Consider the following 5316-nt stretch of genomic DNA (forward strand, 5'->3'; position numbering starts at 1 on the left):
TCTCCTCTCTTCTCACCTCTCTCACCAACTGGTCAAAAGAAGGAGCAATAATCTAGAAGTAATAGTTTTGATTTGCTGCCTAACTGAAGGGAGAACTGGCATTTTGTTAGACTGATGGTATAGAGTCAACAAGAAATGCTCGCATTGCAAATCTTCTCTCTGAAAGGGAGAATTGGACACACCAATTTTGTTGACACTTTTTAGTTAGATATGACAATATATCTACAGGCTGATCTAATTTAAGAAGATCAACTTCATGTTCATGCTATCTACAATAAAACTGATTGATCTATCACCAAAATTTGATTGTTCAAGAAAAAACTAACCAATGTGTCTTCTCCTAAAATCAAGAGTAAAAGAAATTGAAGAGGTAACTCCTACTTACTTGTTGTACTTAATACATTATTGCCTTAATCAAAACTTTTCCAGAAACTGATTAATAGATTGTGTGAATTAGCTCATTTGTAATTTTGTAAACTGACTTCCAGTATCAATAATTATTTGCCACTTAGAAGTAGCTGATCTCCCCTTTTAATCAAAATATATGCATAAATCTGAAATGTGTATATTATATCTCTGGAGAAGCTTTATTATTGCAATTCCTCACTATAGCATATGGGTATATCATTATTTCTAATTCCAATCATCAGTTGGTCCTCTATTGAAAGCAGGATCTAAGAACCATAATTCAACTGTCCATTTGGTAACATGTTTGTGTTAGTAAAACAAGCTGCCGACATAGATAAGATAGGAAGTATAGAAATTTAATAAATAAATAAATCACATAAATAAGGAACTTCCACAGAAAAAAACCATATTAAGGAATGTTACCTATTTACATCTATTATGCATCATTCTGCTTAATATCGTAATTAGATGAAGAAATACATTTAGGGAGCTTTGCATTACTTGTTGTAATTCCTTGCCCCCAATAGTTTAATAAAACTATTCTACCCTCATAAATACAATATACAATATACATTAATCTATACATTTCCAGACACTCCTTATCCCTACTTTCTGGCATTCTTCCTCCTCTCGAACCAGTCATAAAATTTATTCCAGACCTCATAATATCTTGATTCACAGTTATCTTTAAGTCCTAGGGTAAATCTATCCATCTCTTCACAGTTGTAATTTTTATTTATTATGTCTTCCAAGAGTACATCTTTGCACTTCCACTTTTGGGCAAATGTTAGTCTTGCCATGGTTAGTATGTGCAATATTAAAAAAGTAACACTTTTATCTTGTTCGTTGTCGTCATACCCAATAAAAAAAATTCTGGTTTGACCTCAATTTTGATCATTAACATTTCCTCTAACCAGCTTCTTATTTGCTGCTAATTTTTTTCTTGCATTCCCACCATATATTCCAATTCCATATCAATAATTGGAATTATGTTCCTAATTCCAATTCACATTTCCAGCAAATTGGATAATATTTTTTACTAATCTTTGCCAATCTTGTGGGTGGGATATGCCACCTGTAAAACATTTTATACAGGCTTTCTTTGTATGCGGCCGCCAATGTAATTTTAATATTTTTTTCCCATAAATTTAACCACTTATCCAAATCAATACTGTACCCAAAGCATCTGCCCCAGGTTATCATATTCTCCTTGACTTGTTCTTCATACATACCTATACAGTTTCCCTGTGACCTTTTTCTCCATATTTAGTAAAATTTTATCCAACTCTGATAGTTCTGACTTTATGCCCTTTTCTTTTTATCTTTCAAGAATTTGGACTGTATTTGTAGATAAACCCACCATTCTAATTCCATTCCCTCTTCCTTTAGTTTGTGCCTTGATTTCAATTCCCCTTTCACATTCAATAGTTTTTTGTATGTAGCAATCCCTCCTGTTTTAAGAAGATTAGGATGTGTTAAGTTCGGGAAGTAACGAGGCTGGAGACCAGTGTAGTGACAACAGCTCTTTAATATAGGGTGAACCCAGCGACGGGCTGGGTCAAAAACCTCTCCTTTTATACAGTTCTGCTGGAGGCTTCGTCCAATCAGCAACGTGCTGATTTCCCGCTCAAATATTTAAAGGCACAACTGTTAATACATAACACTCCTCCCCTCCCAGAAAACACTTGGTCTTATTTACATATTTATTCACATGTTATTTTTCGACGTAGTCACGCAAATAACCTGGGCATGCCTCCTAGTTCTTTCTGACCTCGCGCGGTTCAGTTCTGGGTGGTGTTTGAGCTGGTCGGAGGGCTGTTTTCTCCTCCCAGCTCTTTCTCTGGGCCATCGGGCTCTGGATTATTGGCCGACTTTTTTCTTGGCCATCCGGCCTTGGATTAATTTTGAATTTTCTGCTGTTTCCTCGGGGACCTGATGGCGTCGCTGGAACTCTGGGACCTCAGCTAAGTCTTGCGCCTCCCGGGTCATTGTCAGCTGTGGATTCAAAGTGGTATTGGTCATTACCTGTCTCTGTTGGTTTGGTTTGGTCAGTTATTCGTTTCCTTAACTGATCTATGTGGCGCCGCCACATTCGGTTGTCTGGTAGCTCTACCACGTCGATTTTGGCCCTGTTACTTTTGTTATTTGTCCTGCTAACCAACTAGGGCCGCCCATAGTTTCGGCCCACACCGGTCGCCTATGCTCATTTCCTTGTTTTCTAGCTCCCCTTGTAACCCTCGGGTGTGTAATGGGGTTCAAACGGTCAAGTGGGCACCGGAGTTTCCGTCCCATTAGCAATTCGCTGGGCTTTTCCAGTGGCTGTGCTTGGGGTTCTGTGCTGACGGCTAGGAAAGTCTATTTTGTTTGCCAGTCACCTGGCTTGAGCCTGGACAATGCCTCCTTAGCGCCCGGACGGAACGCCTGCAAGGCCATTCGACAGGGTGGAAAGGTGCAGAGAGGGCATGTCGGATGCCTTCCTCTGCCAGGTACTTCTTCAAACTGGGCTGCCGTGAATTGGGCTCATTGTCGGACACCAGAGTGTCCGCAACCCGTGAGTTGCGAATAGGTGGCGAGGGTTGCGATTACTGCTCGGCTGTGGTGGACTTCATGAGTATGATCTCAACCATTTGGAAAATGCGCCACCACCACTAGGAACGTTTGGCCGTGAAAGGGCCAGCAAAGTCAATGTGGATTCTTGACCAAGGCCCTTGGGGCTTTTCCCATTCTCTGACTGGGGCTGTTGGGGTAGAGGTCTGGACTCTTGGCAAGCTTGGCATTTCCCTACCCTCTCAGCAATCTCGCGCCCATGAGTGGCCACCATACATAGCTTCTAGCTAACCCTTCATCCTTACGATGCCTGGGTGACCTCGTGGAGGAGGTCCAATACCTTGCCCCTTAACTTAACAGGAATTATTACACGATCACCCCATAACAGGCACCCCTTGAGCCGAGAGCTCATCACGCTTTTTAACAAATTCTTTGAACTGCTCGGGCGCAGCGGGCCACCCTCTCTGTACCCAACCGAGTACAGTCCTTAACACAATGTCCCGTATGATGCCCGAGCCACTTCCTTTGATGTGACTGGGCCAGAGTCCAACGAGTCAATAAGGAGGATGGGTGTCCCGGAGTGGGGTCTTCGGTCGCCCCTGGCAGTGGGCATCGGCTCAACGCGCCTGCATGCCCCACTTCTTTCCGGTCGATGCTGCAGCTTGTATGAGGCGGCTAAAATATAGTCCATCGAGTCAAGCGTGGCGAAAGTGCCACAGGCGTTGGCGTCGCCAGCCAGTAATCCCAGTAACGGTCTGTGGTCAGTCACGATTTCAAAATTCCGCCCAAAGACATACTCATGGAATTTTTTGACCCCTGATACAATGGCTAATGCTTCTTTGTCTAATTGGCTGTAGTTCCTCTCTGGGGAGGACATCGTTCTAGAGTAGAACGCTATAGGGGCTTCTGTGCCGCTTTGGAAGTCTATGGCTGAGTACAGCCCCACCCCATAAGGGAGGCATCGCAAACCAGCACTAGGGGTAATGAGTCGTGATATTGGATGAGCAGGCTATCACTTGAGAGCAGGTTCTTTACTGCTTCAAAAGCCCTATTTTCTGACTTTCCCAAGACCAAACAGTATTTTTCCTAACAGCCTATGCAGCGGTTCCGCAACGGTTGCTTTGTTCTTTAAAAAGACCGCGTAAAAATTAACCAATCCCAGGAATGCCTGCAGCTCTGCTTTGTTTTTGGGCGCTGGAGCCTTCCTAATTGCCTTAACTTTGCTCTCAGTAGGGTGAATTCCTTTCTTGTCTATCCGTAGCCCAAGAAATCGACGATTCGACCCCTATCTGGCATTTATTTGTCTTGACTTTTAATCCGCTGTCCGGAAGATGCTCAAGACCTTTCTTATCAGCTCCCACAATTCCTCCATGTTTTCCCCTGAAATTAGGACATCATCGAAGTAGGGAACTACCCCAGGGAGCCCCTGCAGTAGTCGTTCCATCAGGTTTTGGAACAACCCTGGTGCCACACTAACCCCAAATTGCAATCGGTGCACTTGAATGCCCCCTGTGCGCCACAATCGCTTGGGCTTCGCCAGCGGGCGCCTACTGGCAGTTGTTGGTAGGCTTGGGCCAAGTCTAACTTTGCAAAGACTTGCCCTTGCCCCAAAGAGTGCAATAAGTGTTGCACCACGGAACCGGCAAGCGCTTTTCTGTAAGGCTTTGTTGCCGCCTTGTAGTCAGCGCAAATTCTAATTGACCCGTCCGATTTGATGGGGTGACGATTGGCGCCTCCCACTTTGCGTGATCGACTGGCACCAAAACCCCTGATTAATGAGCTTGTCCAGCTCCTTATCAATTTTTGGTTTTAGGGCAAAGGACCTCCTCGCCTTAAGCCTAATGGGGGCTACCTGGGGTCTAAGTTGAAGGAAATAGGGGTCCCTTGTACTTGCCCAGGCAGTCCTTGAAGACATCTTCGAACTCGTTAAAGAGAATGTCTTTCAAATTGCAGTCACTTCTGTAGATGCCAGTCACTCCCATGCCCAGGGCACGAAACCAGTCTAGTCCCAACAGACTGGGCAGAGTTCCTTCACGATCGTGATGGGCAGGGTCTTTTGTGAGGCCGTGACCGACTGGACGGAGGTGGTCCCTCAACAGGGATGCGATTCCCTGGTAGTCGTGGCACTGAGCCGCTTGTGTTGCAGATGGCGCTCGACGGACGGCAGCGACTTCGCCAGTGTCCCAGGACATGATGGTGATCGCTGATCCCGTGTCTACTTCAAGCCTGCACCGTACTCTCGATCTTGGGCTTTGTGAAAATCTTCTTTTCCACTTTGGTTGAGGCGCGCCTATAATGACAGTCGTTTGGTTAGACTTGCGCCTTTCTTGTTTGAACCAATCGGGCCGCCTTTCCGGTTCC

This window comes from Ahaetulla prasina, chromosome 4 (genome assembly GCF_028640845.1).
Source record: "Ahaetulla prasina isolate Xishuangbanna chromosome 4, ASM2864084v1, whole genome shotgun sequence".
In the NCBI taxonomy this organism is placed as follows: Eukaryota; Metazoa; Chordata; class Lepidosauria; order Squamata; family Colubridae; genus Ahaetulla; species Ahaetulla prasina.